The sequence below is a fragment of the Oncorhynchus gorbuscha genome, linkage group LG01 (assembly GCF_021184085.1).
Source record: "Oncorhynchus gorbuscha isolate QuinsamMale2020 ecotype Even-year linkage group LG01, OgorEven_v1.0, whole genome shotgun sequence".
NCBI lineage: Eukaryota > Metazoa > Chordata > Actinopteri > Salmoniformes > Salmonidae > Oncorhynchus > Oncorhynchus gorbuscha.
Window position 1 is genome coordinate 49,671,972 of NC_060173.1, and position 16,226 is coordinate 49,688,197.

Consider the following 16,226-nt stretch of genomic DNA (forward strand, 5'->3'; position numbering starts at 1 on the left):
TTTTACTTGTTGAACATTTTAAACTGTAATTAATTTTGAAATGACCAAATGAAATGAAGCAGTAACTATTTGATGGACTGATGATTGTTACATGTTGTTTGATTGAATGCATTTGTATATTTTTTCGAGGGGGTAGTTGTTCGTTTTTCTTTAGATTTCATTAATTAAGTTGGATTGAATATTTATTGTCAGGTTTTTTTCTAATTTAGAATTTTAACAACATTTGATTTTACATTTTTACATGTAATGAATTTTGGAATAACCAGATAAATTGACCTTAAAAAGTAATAGGAAAAGAGTTGTGGTTGAGCTGTGTACTAAGAGAGAGCTGAAGGTTTTACTCTGCGACGGAAGTAGAACAGAGTTGAGTTTGGGGGCAGTTTTTCCATGTGTGGCCACTGCTCATGCTCTCAAAATGTTGGCTCCCGGAGAAGAAACATTTCTGAGGTGAGCAGGAAGTTTATGAGATGGACTTATGTCGGGATGCCACCGGGCCACAAGCAAAGACCTTAAGAAGTGGAAATTGGGACAGGGCCATAGAAAGGGGGATTTCTGAGGAGGAATGGAGGGGAAAAAGAGGAAGAAGAAGTCAACGAGAATGAGGAAAGCAGAGGTTGGATTTAAATTCGAGGAAGATGGCGATAAAAATGTAGATGGGGTGTTGAAGAAGATTGGTGTCAAGTGCAAACAGTGAGCCTTGCGCAGACTGAGTTCTGGAGGTGAAATGGAAGTGAATGAGGGCGAGTTAAGTGAGGTGGAACCCGGAACCCGAGCCGAGTATCAATGGACATGACAAAGTAGAATCTGGTCCAGTAGAAGTGATATTTTTGGAGAAAGTGGATCCTTGCCTTTTTACGGACCAATTGTGGTTTCAGGGTGGGTGGGAAAGGAGTTGGGTGCAGATAAATAAGGGAAGGTAACCTGTAGTGGACTTGTGATATTTGCATGTGTTTTTTCTGACTAGAGGGAGCAGGCAATCTGTGTCACGCAACTTGGGTCAAGATCTGTTTCTTGCTTTGCCATTTGAAAGGAGTGATTTCTGGGGTAGTGTTTAGTGTGGAGGTGGCGCAATTGAAATGGAAAATTCCTGGTGCCAAGCAGACCCGGAGGTGAGCGTGGTGAAACAGAGTGGTCACTGTCAGTCCTTTTGTGTTTTGAGTCAGTCTTTACCTGACATCTTAGGATATATCAGTTATCCTGTTAGAGCTTTGTGCCGAATCCCCTGAGCTGTTTCAGGAGCAACGTTTATTGTCATGTCGCAGCAGTTTGTAGGAGGGAGATTCCAAGATGTGAGAAGTGTGCAGGAAGGCATGGGATAGAGGACTGTGTAGTTTCGGGGAATAAAGTAAACTGTAGGGGTGCCCATGTTGCTGGGAATCGTAAGTCTCCGGTGCGAGAGGCAGGTTGAAGTGGCATGACTCAGAGTCGTGCAGAAGATGTCTTATGCTGAAGCAGTTGAAGAAAGTAGTGAATGATGGGTCAAGGGTGTGGGATCCTGAAAGGATCCCTGTGAGTACTAGATCTGTGCCAGGACAGAGGGATAGGCCAAAGAGTGATATACAGTACCAGTCAAAAGTTTGGACACACGTACTCCTTGCAGGGTTTTTCTTTGTAGAATAATAGCGAAGACATCAAAACTATGAAATAACACACATGGAACCATGTGGTAACCAAAATAATTCAACAAATCAAAATATGTTTTATATTTGAGATTCTTCAAAGTAGTCATTTGGTAAAAGACCAAGTCCATATTATGGCAAGCTCAAATAAGTAAAGAGAAATGACAGTCCATCATTACTTTAACATGAAGGTCAGTCAACCATCAAGAGCTATGATGAATCTGACATTAGACCGGTGGAAGTCTGTCATTTGGTCCAAATTTGAGATTTTTGGTTCCAACCGCCGTGTCTTTGTAAGACGCATTCTGTAGCAGTATGCGTCCCATATGATTTGCGCTTAAAAGGAGTATAATTTGTTTTTCAACAGGACAATGATCCAAAACAAACCTCCAGGCTGTGTAAGGGCTATTGGACCAAGGAGAGTGATGGAAGGCTACATCAGATGACCTGGCCTCCACAATCACCCGACCTCAGCCCAATTGAGATGGTTTGGGATATGTTGGACCGCTGAGTGAAGGAAAAGCAGCCAACAAGTACTGAGCATATGTTTGAAATCCTTCAAGATTCAAGACGGTTGGAAAAGCATTCTGCCCCCAGCTGTGCTCTGGACACCATATGTGAACTGATTGCCCCCCATCTATCTTCAGAGCTCCTGCTGCTAGGTGACCTAAACTGGAACATGCTTAACACCCCAGCCATCCTACAATCTAAACTTGATGCCCTCAATCTCACACAAATTATCAATGAACCTACCAGGTACCTCCCCAAACCTTAAACACGGGCACCCTCATAGATATCATCCTAACCAACTTCTCCTCTAAATACACCTCTGCTGTCTTCAACCAAGATCTCAGCGATCACTGCCTCATTGCCTGCATCCGTAATGGGTCAGCGGTCAAACGACCTCCACTCATCACTGTAAAACGCTCCCTGAAACACTTCAGCGAGCAGGCCTTTCTAATCGACCTGTCCGGGGTATCCTGGAAGGATATTGATCTCATCCCATCAGTAGAGGATGCCTGGATATTTTTATAAAATGCCTTCCTAACCATCTTAAATAAACATGCCACATTCAAGAAATTTAGAACCAGGAACAGATATAGCCCTTGGTTCTCCCCAGACCTGACTGCCCTTAACCAACACAAAAACATCCTATGGCGTTCTGCATTAGCATCGAACAGCCCCCGTTATATGCAGCTGTTCAGGGAAGCTAGAAACCATTATACACAGGCAGTTAGAAAAGCCAAGGCTAGCTTTTTCAAGCAGAAATTTGCTTCCTGCAACACTAACTCAAAAAAGTTCTGGGACACTGTAAAGTCCATGGAGAATAAGAACACCTCCTCCCAGCTGCCCACTGCACTGAAGATAGGAAACACTGTCACCACTGATAAATCCACCATAATTGAGAATTTCAATAAGCATTTTTCTACAGCTGGCCATGCTTTCCACCTGGCTACTCCTACCCCGGTCAACAGCACTGCACCCCCAACAGCAACTCACCCAAGCCTTCCCCATTTCTCCTTCTCCCAAATCCATTCAGCTGATGTTCTGAAAGAGCTGCAAAATCTGGACCCCTACAAATCAGCCGGGCTAGACAATCTGGACCCTTTCTTTCTAAAATGATCTGATTGATTACTAGCCTGTTCAACCTCTCTTTCGTGTCGTCTGAGATTCCCAAAGATTGGAAAGCAGCTGCGGTCATCCCCCTCTTCAAAGGGGGGGACACTCTTGACCCAAACTGCTACAGACCTATATCTATCCTACCATGCTTTTCTAAGGTCTTCGAAAGCCAAGTCAACAAACACATTACCGACCATTTCGAATCTCACCATACCTTCTCTGCTATGCAATCTGGTTTCAGAGCTGGTCATGGGTGCACCTCAGCCACGCTCAAGGTCCTAAACGATATCTTAACCGCCATCGATTAGAAACATTACTGTGCAGCCGTATTCATTGATCTGGCCAAGGCTTTCGACTCTGTCAATTACCACATCCTCATCGGGAGACTCGACAGCCTTGGTTTCTCAAATGATTGCCTCGCCTGGTTCACCAACTACTTCTCTGATAGAGTTCAGTGTGTCAAATCGGAGGGTCTGCTGTCCGGACCTCTGGCAGTCTCTATGGGGGTGCCACAGGGTTCAATTCTTGGACCGACTCTCTTCTCTGTATACATCAATGAGGTCGCTCTTGCTGCTGGTGAGTCTCTGATCCACCTCTACGCAGATGACACCATTCTGTATACTTCCGGCCCTTCTTTGGACACTGTGTTAACAACCCTCCAGGCAAGCTTCAATGCCATACAACTCTCCTTCCGTGGCCTCCAATTGCTCTTAAATACAAGTAAAACTAAATGCATGCTCTTCAACCGATCGCTACCTGCACCTACCTGCCTGTCCAACATCACTACTCTGGACGGCTCTGACTTAGAATACGTGGACAACTACAAATACATAGGTGTCTGGTTAGACTGTAAACTCTCCTTCCGGACCCATATCAAACATCTCCAATCCAAAGTTAAATCTAGAATTGGCTTCGTATTTCTCAACAAAGCATCCTTCACTCATGCTGCCAAACATACCCTTGTAAAATTGACCATCCTACCAATCCTCGACTTTGGCAATGTCATTTACAAAATAGCCTCCAATACCCTACTCAACAAATTGGATGCAGTCTATCACAGTGCAATCCATTTTGTCACCAAAGCCCCATATACTACCCACCATTGCGACCTGTACGCTCTCGTTGGCTGGCCTTCGCTTCATACTCGTCGCCAAACCCACTGGCTCCATGTCATCTACAAGACCCTGCTAGGTAAAGTCCCCCCTTATCTCAGCTCACTGGTCACCATAGCATCTCCCACCTGTAGCACACGCTCCAGCAGGTATATCTCTCTAGTCAACCCCAAAACCAACTCTTTCTTTGGCCGCCTCTCCTTCCAGTTCTCTGCTGCCAATGACTGGAACGAACTACAAAAATCTCTGAAACTGGAAACACTTATCTCCCTCACTAGCTTTAAGCACCAACTGTCAGAGCAGCTCACAGATTACTGCACCTGTACATAGCCCACCTATAATGTAGCCCAAACAACTACCTCTTTCCCAACTGTATTTAATTTATTTATTTATTTTGCTCCTTTGCACCTCATTATTTTTATTTCTACTTTGCACATTCTTCCATTGCAAAACTACCATTCCAGTGTTTTACTTGCTATATTGTATTTACTTTGCCACCATGGCCTTTTTTGCCTTTACCTCCCTTCTCACCTCATTTGCTCACATTGTATATAGACTTGTTTATACTGTACTATTGACTGTATTTTTGTTTTACTCCATGTGTAACTCTGTGTCGTTGTATCTGTCAAACTGCTTTGCTTTATCTTGGCCAGATCGCAATTGTAAATGAGAACTTGTTCTCAACTTGCCTACCTGGTTAAATAAAGGTAAAATAAAATAAAAAATCCTCATGAAGCTGGCTGAGAGTGTCCAAACTTTTGACTGGTCCGGTATAGGTATATTTTGTTTGTATCACAAATTATAATGGATTTATATCATAGTCCAGTTGAGGGCGGTAATGCAACAAATTACATTTAATTTAATTTTAGTTTGAAGTTATTATTCGTTTTTATTAGTTTTTTTTTCTTCTTCTATCAACTATTGGTTTTTACTTTCCGTTTGATTTGATCTGTGTGTACTAGCTGTGAGATGATTATTTCTTGAGTTGATGACTTGATTTATTTGCTTAATATTTATTGACCCTCATGAATGATTGTTTCTTTTAAACTTGATTGATATTTGAATTCTGTATTGACTTGAGAATAACCAAATAAAATAACCTCAAACCTTAAAAGGTTGAGCATTTTGCATGTCCTTTTAATCTGTTTTGCCCTGTAGTCACTGTCAGTGTGGAAGCTTTTAATAATGTCTCAAGAAGTACAAGTGAAAACACCAAATATTCATTAATATGCTGTAATGTGTAAACACTTTACCTAGCAACCAACCTGCTTGCACCAATCCATTGTAATTACAGTTAAATGCAGGTGTTCTCTCCACCGGCTCCCAGGCCTCCCGGTGAAAACCACATGCCAATTAAATGCCATTATTCAAGAGGATTCTCACACTGCCACAAATTAATTGCATAGTGCCTCGAGGAACAAAAGGCAGAAAAGAAGGAAAGAGAAGAAAGGTGTACTATAATCTTCAGTGTACTGTTACTGCCTCTACAAAGCCTTACTCTAAACCTCCCTGTCACGTTCTGACCATCGTTCTTGTGTGTTTTCCTTGTTTTAGTGTTGGTCAGGACGTGAGCTGGGTGGGCATTCTATGTTGTCTGGTTTGTCTATTTCTATGTTTGGCCTGATATGGTTCTCAATCAGAGGCAGGTGTTAGTCATTGTCTCTGATTGGGAACCATATTTAGGTAGCCTGTTTTGTGTTGGGTTTTGTGGGTGGTTGTCTCCTGTGTCAGTGTTTGTACCACACGGGACTGTTTCGGGTTTGCATGGTTCTTCTTTTGTAGTCTATTTCATGTATAGTTTCGTTATTAAAAGTACCATGAATTATAACTACGCTGCATCTTGGTCTGATCCCTGCTACACCTCTTCTTCAGAGGAAGAAGAGAACCATTACACTCCCCATTGGTTGGTGCCTGGGATCATTTTAATAAATGCACCATGTTCCCCATTTCAATAAATCCAGTTTTTCCGCAAAGCACCCGTACTAATTTACTGTGTGCAATACACTCACATTTACATACATTTTATGGTGATGGAAGTGTATGCAGATTGTTTGCATATTCCATTGAGAAAATTATGCAGTGGATTCTTTCAGCAATATATCAGCAATATGGTCTGTGAAATATCACACATTTCCATGCAGTTAATCATTTCATCCTCACACATAGTCTACCCTTGAAACTTTCTGCAGTAAGCGTAGGACACTCAAATCTAGTTCAAGTCGACTGCTCTGAAAACTGCCTCGGTTTCCCCATGCCAAGAAATCTGTAAATGTCAGAGACATGGAATGCAATAAAATAGCACCAACATGTGGAGGGTTGGACAGTTCCGTTTCCTTCATGATTTCAAGATGGATGATGTCTAAGTGTCCAGGTTGATGTCTCACTTTCATTCACATGAAGTAAGAGGCCATTGATGGCCAGCAGAGTTAGAGTTAATCAATGAGAAAAAAGCACAGGCAATAATAACTCCTGCAAGCCTGGAGACTAGTTGATAGAAAAGATCACAATCAAAGGGTGGCTGGGAACATTGATGGAGTTTCTGCGACAGATCCGGAACTGTTGAAGGATTCGATAAGCGTCTGGGACCTCTCTTAACTCTCCTGTCGTGAAAAGCTTTGTGATCAATCTTCCTGCTCTAATTTAGGAGTAGCAGGAGGTGGTTGGATAAAGTGGCTGGTGGTTAAATCTGTAGAGATGGGCCCCAAGAGTCTGTAGCTAGAATTCTTTCAACGCTTACTTTCCCTGTGTCCTTTCCATCACAGCCACTACTGAGACAGGATTAGAGAGGGGTGAGTGTTATCTGGTGGCCTATCCAGTCCTGTCTGTAGTCAGTGGTCATAGAGGGAGATATGACTACTGGGGCTCATCAACTGTCCCCTACCTGTACCCTACAGAGAGCTCTTCATCTAACAGCATTGCAATCATTATCCATTTTAACGTGGTAAGATGGAATTCACTTCATGAACTGGAAAAAAACATAATTGAAACGTATGGACTCTTCCCAATACATTAATAGAATTCCAATTTAAAGTGTTGAACTATAATTGACCCCACTGTCTATTTACTGTAGCCATCCTTTCCCATAACCCTGTCTGCCTCCTTGTCTCCCGCAGGGCACCCCAGACTCAACTTTATCAGGGCAAGGCCAGATAGTTTTAGCCATCCAGAATCAACATAAGACTTTGTGGGATGGTAGATCAGAGGTCTCCCAGGAAGCTGATTGGGCCCCTTCCGGTTCCTGTGGGGATAGAGAAGCCTGGCCTGTAGCAAAGACTCACAAGGGACAGAGGGGCAGCACTGGAACATATGGTAATGTGATGAGCCTAATGAAACAGTCACACTCTATTGCTAGCTATGTGGCTATTTCTTGGTTCTGCAGAAAAGCAGACTGTTTGGCAATAGTAGTGGTTAGACATATAGGATGTATGTCAAGGGAATATGCATTTATGTTTGTCGTTTTCTTTTGACCCAACAACTTGTAAATCCATACACACGTTATTGGACACAGATTGGTGTGGGATAAAAAAATGCATTATGAATTTACAACTATCACTAGACTACTCAGTCTACCGTAGTGGTCTAAGCCATAGAGAACTACACTCGACAGTATTCAATAGTCAATTGCTTAAAACATTCCTGGGAATAAAGACAATAATTTAACCAACAGTAGACATGGACTGTAATTGAAACTGCCCCACACAAGGAGACATTTTCTGCAAGGTATCATCACGATTAAATGTCTTGAGAAAACAATTGTGTTGACATTTTGATCCTGATCTTTGACGACGCTCCTATGAGCTAAAAAAAGTAAATGCTGATTTGTTACTAGTATCGTGTATATGTAGAATTAGCTACAAGTTTTTTTATTTTGGCCAAAATTGTAGATCTCTAAACTACATATCCTTTGCTCTGGAGAATTACCTTTATAATGTTATTCAAATACATGTACAATGCTGCCATGGAGACAGAGGCAGCGAAGCACCCGTGATTAGGCTATTTTACAGAATTACTTTTTTCCAAAGGATGAGTAACAGTATTTGCTATACTTTCCTTGACTATTTATATTTTTGACAGCAACCTCTGCTCCAATAAGTAAATAAGTTAAATGAGTTAGCTAGCTAGTGCCAGATTTGGGCATGGGCTCTGAGATTTGGCTACACAGTAATAGCTAAAGACTGACAACTAAACTGATCCATGCTTTTTCTTCTATAAATTGAACTAGTCAACTGCAAGCTCTGTCACGCCTGCTGCCGCTCTGCATCTCTGGTGCTCAAGGGTGCCAGACTGCCTATCATTACGCACACCTGTCACCTTCTTTACGCACACCTACGCCTCATTGGACCCACCTGAATGCCATTATTATTCGATTGCCTCCCCTTTACCTGTCTGTTTCCTCTGTTTCATCCCCGTGTCAGCATTGATGTTGTTATTTTGTCCCCTGTCCAGACGCTGTTCCTTTCCTGGTTCATGTCCGTTATTTATTAAATGTTCTCCCTGTACCTGCTTCCTGTCTCCAGCGTCGATCCTCTCAGAATGCTTCACCAAAATTGGAAGCATCGGGGAGGCATGTTTTCTTTTTGGTGACAACGGGTCCGGGTGCCATTGTCGATGGAACCAGGGGTGCCTCAGCTAGCTCATCGGGCTTCTGAGCTGAAGCCCCCCCCCCGATTCAGATTCTCACGCCTCAGCCGGGTCATCAGGCTCCCACACCTCCCTCGGATCGCCAGGCTCCCAAGCCTCAGCCGGTTCATCTGGCTCCCAAGCCCCAGCCAGCTTGTCCAGTGCCAATGTCTCTGCCGGACTGTCAGGCTCGCTCAAGTGGGACGTCGGGTGGCACCCCTGGGGGGGTACTATCACGCCTGTTCCAACTCTCCCTCTCTGGCGCTCGAGGGTGCCAGACTGCTTATCATTACGCACACCTGTCACCTTTGTTACGCGCACCTGCACCTCATTAGACCCACCTGAACTCCATTATTTGATTGACTCCCCTTTATATGTCTGTTTCCTCTGTTTCATCCCTGTGTCAGCATTGATGTTGTTATTTTGTCCCCTGTCCAGACGCTGTTCATGTCCTGTTTCAAGTCCGTTATTTATTAAATGTTCTCCCTGTACCTACTTCCTGTCTCCAGCGTCGATCCTCACAAGCGCAAACCGCACTATGTTAACCATATATCCTATAGAGACAAGAGGCAATAACCAATCCAAACACCTGGGTGATAAATCGCCTCTGTCATCACTCAACCAATGACAATCATGACAGCACTGTAAATCACACTGCTGAAGAAATATGCCCCAATCAGCATGTAACTCAATAAAATAAATCTTTGCCTCTTGGAGTAGAGCATCTGGAGTGTCTGCTCCAAAGATTGGAACTGTCTGGCTTACACCTAACTTCAAATATGTAGTAACTAAGACTTTTTATGGTAATTCCATATAAAAATATCAGGAAACATATTGCAGAGAATCTCAACTGTGTGTTTTAACAATCCAATTGCAAATCTGATCCTCAGATACATTTGAACAGTGAATTTCAGCAGAGGTTGTGAATGGGTAAAAAAGTCCTTTATCCTTTTGAGATATTGCCTTGGCTAAAATATTGTTTTGGCCAGAGATGTAATGACATAGCATTCCTCGGAAGATAGTTAAGTTTCATTTTCTAACATCACACACTGCATTGAGAGTCAAAGGGGAAAAAGTTAATGTACCCATTAAAGATAGGACACTTTAATGAATTTTACTGCCGGAGGTCAAATGGGAATACATTTATTCCAAATTCAGCTCAGAATTTATATATGTTTCCAGTCATTGCTATGCAAAGAACACAAGGACATTCTCAAGGCAAGCCATAAACCACCTGTTCCAGTGGCTACCGACCTCGAGAAACAATTTCACTGAACTAAACTCCACAGAAAAAGTTGGTGTTGGAAAGCATAGCTTTACCCTAAATCAGTGACCTGAAACTCATGGCGTTCAGACCTGCAAGGTATATTATGTTAGCTTGCAAAGTGATGTGTAATTCCTATTGGAATCCAGCGAGAGTGGGCATAGCCAATAGTTAGAATTTTTAATTCACCCACACCCAGCATTCAGAATGAGACTAAGATATGGACTAAGATATGAGACTAGCTAAAGCATCTAAACAGGAACAACCATTTCAGTAACACATGCTTTTTTGTAAATCGTTCCAGTCGCTAGCTGTAGAGAACATGCAATAGAGCATGCTGGGAAATATGATAATGATGGGCATGGTTAACACTGGTTATTATACACCAATGAGTGTTAATTTAACACTTGAAATCAACACTAGAGTTGTTGGCACTGAAAAATCAACACTATTTACCAACAGTGCTGGGTAAATAGTGGACAGAACTATGGTGGGTACCCAGAGCGGTATCCTACAAATCAGGTTTGAGAAGTTAGTAAGGTAGTTTTGGTCAACTCTGATTCAACACGTGATAACTAGTCATAGGAATGTGGCTCACCATCCAGCCAGGTAAATTTCTATGGCAATGAATTTTTAAGAACTAACCTGCTCCAGGGCAGGCTAACTCCACTTACCCTGAATGAAATGACTGAGCCGTAAGTTGAAGACAAATGAAATAAGATTCCCTCTTGAAAGAATTGTGTCATCATTCCCTTCATTTGAGGAAGATGAAAAACCCAAACACATCACACATTTAATAATAACAGCCTTACACGCTCCATCCTTGGCCACCACCGTCCAGGATTAGCCCAGGAGCGATGTGCCGCTAAAACGCGGTGAGGCTGACACTAATCCCCATTGAGGAGGCTGCCGAGGATGGAGCCGCAAATTGCCGGGGAGCAGCATCAACAACCTCCAAACGAGAAACCCTAACCTGGGAGGCACTTCTTTAAAACCTGCTCCAAGGGCCAACGCCAACATCAGCCCCACTAACCCAAATCCCAACCCCCGACCTCCTCCACAAAAAAACAACAACGAAGTCCCAGAACCAGACCCAGACCTTAACACAGGCACCGCCCAAATTTTCACATTGCTCCTTCTCCAGCACAGGCTGATGGACATACCCTCCACCACGCCCACCCCCTTCTCCCTCTCTAACTCTCTCCCCTTCCTCACACTACACCCATCTCTCTCACAGAACCAAACCAGAACCAGGAACCATTCATCAGCACACCAGAAGTGGTGCGAGGAGGGACTAAACACCAGACCATCACCTGGAGTGAGCAGGCCACAAGGGCGTGCTACCACTGACCTCCGGGTCTTCCTTGTATATTGGCTTGCTTCTCAGGTTGTCCTTCCTCCACTCTATAGATCCTGATCCAACACCTGCAGAAGCTGCAGTTCCTGTTTCCCGGTCCCTGCACCAGACCTAGCTCCAAACCCTGGTATTCAGTCTCGTTCCCAGTACAACTTTCAGTCCCAACACCAGTACCAACCCAGGTTCTCAGTCCCAGCCACAACACCAGCGCCAAACCTGGACACTGCACCGACCAATCACAACTGCCACCTCAATCCAACAACTGCCAGCCCAGACACAGCCCCTTTCCCCTTTCCCAACAGAAAGACATACATACACCATCAACCACTCCCTTTTGATTGATTGCATTTGGTATTTTGTTGTTGTTAAATAAATATGTTTTATAGCATTTGATTTGCCTAAGTTGGATTGATTACTCTGTGTATTATTATTATTAGTCTGTGTATTATTTTGAATTTGACCTTGACGATGTATTAAATGATGTGAATTTCCTTTTAAACTGAGGAAACATTTGAATCTGTAATGATATTTGGAATATTTTACTGAAATGACCATTAATATAATATTATAGCAAAGCAGTGACTATTTGTTACAGGAATTAAATGCTTTTATGTTTTATTTAACCAATTCCATTAAGCACTCTGCCCACTCCTAAGAATTTGTAAGACCCTTATTTGCATAAAATGGACAGAGACCAGTCTCAAAATCAATCAGTAGCGTTTATTCTCAAGAGTACTGAACACAATACAATGTACCACAGGTTATAAACTGAAAATGACGTCATTAGTTTTCGAACTGTCCCGTCTCTTCCCCACTCCAATACAATGGCAGTATAGTTCTCAAGCCTTTCCACATAGTCTCCCACCAATTTAGATAATTTATGACCGAGCCAAGGTCTTCTACCAAGGAACAGACAGTCATTGTTCTAATTCTTGATTATAATTACACACATTATATTCAGTACTAGGATTAAAAGAAAATTCATACATATACAGTAACATGATAGTATTCTGATTAGTCAGTCCTGATTGAAATGTATACATAATTAGTCATTTTTGATAAAAAGTCCCTAAACACTATTCTAACATTGGGGTACACATTGGAACTCATAGGCTTGTGTAACCCTTATTAAAGCAACCAAAGGGTCAGTGCACAGCTTAACCTCTTGAACCTCTGGGGGCAGTATTTCATTTTTGGATGAAAAACGTTCCCGTTTTAAACAAGATATTTTGTCACGAAAAGATGCTGGACTATGCATATAATTGACAGCTTTGGAAAGAAAACACTCTGACGATTCCAAACCTGCAGAGATATTGTCTGTGAGTGCCACAGAACTAATGCTACAGGCGAAACCAAGATTAAATTTCATACAGGAAGTGAGCCAGATTTTGGTGGCGCTGTGTTCCAATGTCTCCTTATATGGCTGTGAATGCCCAAGGAATGAGCCTACACTTTCTGTCATTTCCCCAAGGTGTTTGCAGCATTGTGACGTATTTGTAGGCATATCATTGGAAAATTGACCATAGACTACATTTACCAGGTGTCCGCTCGGTGTCCTCCGTCGAAACTATTGCGTAATCTCCAGGTACGTGCATTTTTCCATTTTGAACAGAGGAGAAACCAAACTGCACCGAGTGATTTATCATCGAATAGATATGTGAAAAACACCTTGAGGATTGATTCTAAACAACGTTTGCCATGTTTCTGTCGATATTATGGAGTTCATTTGGAAAAAAGTTTGCGTTGTAATGACTGAATTTTCGGGGTTTTTTCTTAGCCAAACGTGATGAACAAAACGGAGCGATTTCTCCTACACAAATAATATTTTGGGAAAAACTGAACATTTGCTATCTAACTGAGAGTCTCCTCATTGAAAACATCCGAAGTTCTTCAAAGGTAAATTATTTTATTTGAATGCTTTTCTTGTTTTTGTGAAAATGTTGCCTGATGAATGCTAGGCTTAATGCTATGCTAGCTATCAATACTCTTACACAAATGCTTGTGTAGCTATGGTTGAAAAGCATTTTTGGAAAATCTGAGATGACAGTGTTGTTAACAAAAGGCTAAGCTTGTGAGCCAATATATTTATTTCATTTCATCTTCTTTAAAACGGGAACATTTTTCATCCCAAAATTAAAATATCGCCCCCTAGTTATAAAAGGTTAAAAGCCTATTGTTGTGTAAAATATGCCTCAGTAATTGGCTACAGCTAAACGGCTACAGCTAAACCACAAAGCAATCTGGGCTTGCAAATTAGACATGATAAAGATTCATGTAAATAAATGAATGGATATAAGGTCTGGTCTTCTGCATTCGGTAACTTGTTTTTGAGAACTTTGGAAAAGCATGCACATACAGCCATTATGGTTATGTGACTGTTTTGAAAGCATTCTATAAATTAGTTCAACCCCTAGCAGATTCTTGAACAAGCCAAAGGAACCATTTCTTTACATTATTCAGGGTCCTCAAGACTCCGCTTTGGCATGCCTCGCACATTTAACTTTAACTTGATTTAGTATACAAGAAAAGCTCAGAGCAAAGGGCATGATGGCTGCGTGCACACGGTATGGGGAGAAACAATTTCAGTAACAGTGATATCCTACACAACAAATGCCTTGCAGATAGGAAGAAGTCATAGAGCTCTCCTTTGACAATTCCTCATTTTGATGAACGACCTATTGTAGGGCAAAGGTATGTTGCTTTTTTCTATTGCTTTACCATCATACTGATACATTTTCGGCAATATCACTCCTGCTCACTGTACGGGACACAATTTACAAGGGTTACAGTGTTGAAATTGTAGCGGCCTGCGGGTGCAAAACAATACTGTGGGTAAACTCTGAAGGGAATCTGTGCTTCAAATTGAATAATCTCGAGATGGGCGCCAACTCCATATTATGAATGGAACCACTTTGGCTCCAAAAAAAACGTAATGACTCGCAGCAGCATTGTATTGTCCTCTCAGTTTTGACAGCAAGAATAATCTATGGTTGGATAACAAAATGATTGTTGAAAGTACTCTATTCACTAATTTTTCCATTATGCCGAACAAAAATATCAAATGTAAATTGCTAGTCCCATGTTTCACGAGCTGAAATAAAAGATCCCAGAAATACACACAAAAAGCTTATTTCTCTAAAATGTTGTTCACAAATGTGTTTACATTCCTGTTAGTGAGCATTGATCCTTTGCCAAAATAATCCATCCACCTGACAGGTGCGGCATATCAAGATGCTGATTACACAGGTGCACTTTGTGCTGGGTACAATAAAAGGCCACTAAAATGTGCAGTTGTTACAACACAATGCCACAGAGCTTGCAATTAGCATGCTGACTGCAGGAATATCCACCAGCGCTGTGACCAGAGAATTGAATGTTAATATCTCTACCATAAACTGCCTCCAAAATAATTTTAAAGAATTTAGCAGTACATCCAAGTGGAAGGTGGAAAAGAGAGCAAGACAAGCATGGGGACAGGTCTTGATAAATCAATGAGATTCTGAATTTCCGTTTGGGTATTGGTTGTACTTCAATTAGGGTGTGGAATTGTAAAATAATGTGTTTGCTCTTACTGTGGTACTGTAGCCTACTCCCAACTGGTCACATTGTACAGTGCCATTATGGGCTATTAGCAGGACAGTAGACACTTGCCAAGGAGGGTAGGGGGAAAATGGTATCATTAACTGTATTTCTTAGTTAGGTTGGCTGTATCACAATAGGCTGTGATTGGGAGTCCCATAGGGCGGCACACAATTGGCACAGCGTTGTCCAGGTTTGGCCGGTGTAGGCGGTCATTGTACATAAGCATTTGTTCTTAACTGACTTCCCTAGTTAAAGAAAGGTTAAATAAATTGTTTGGTAAATTGTTTGTAAATATTGATTAACATTTGTGGTTCCACTAAATAAATAATGAATTATTTAAATCAATAATGCCAATATTTTATTATTAAAATATGTTTTTATAATGGTGGGAGGGTGGACAGGGAGTTAAAAACATCAACTCCAAAAATGTTCTTTGAGGAACCATTATAAGGGTTGCTTGAAGAACCTTTTCAAGGGCTCTTCAAAGAACTTATAGGGGTTCCCGCACAGTTTCTATTTGAAGAAGACCTAAAGGATACTCCAGAAAACTTTTCTTTTTAGAGTGCTGGTGTAAATGTCATTTGGCTTTTCATAGCTGAGCATTCATAGGTCAAGAGTTCCGAGAGCCAATCTGTTATCCAATGATTAGTTTAATAGCCTGGCTACTGTGAGCAAATCCCCCTAACAATCAATAGCCTACCAAAGTGTGGTCAACTATTTCAGCACCGTTATGCACTGCTCTGAGACAAGCAAGACTACTTAATAATCATGTACATTTTAAAACAGTTTTTCTATTAACCCTGCATTATAATTGCATAAAAGACCCTAAGATATCAAATTTGAATCCTCTAAATGTAATTAAATCTTCTACTGTACAAGGACTTTCTTTGGATCTGCCAGTATTTTCATTTAAAGAATTTTCTTCGCAAGTTCTCTTACCATTTTGTACAATTGTGTGATTAGCCTACCAGTGGGTGTAACTGTAATGTTAATTCTCTTGAGAGGAATGTTGCTCTTCACTATCACGTTATTAAAAACTTTCAAACGCATTA

The 16,226-nt window shown here is 41.6% G+C and overlaps 1 protein-coding gene across 1 annotated transcript in view; it reads right to left on the bottom strand.

Annotated features, from left to right (window-relative positions):
* The window catches only part of LOC124044554 (chemokine-like protein TAFA-5), a 181,640-nt gene that overhangs the window by 131,056 nt on the left and 34,358 nt on the right, over positions 1–16,226 (bottom strand). The gene's annotated exons all lie outside the window — the stretch shown is intronic.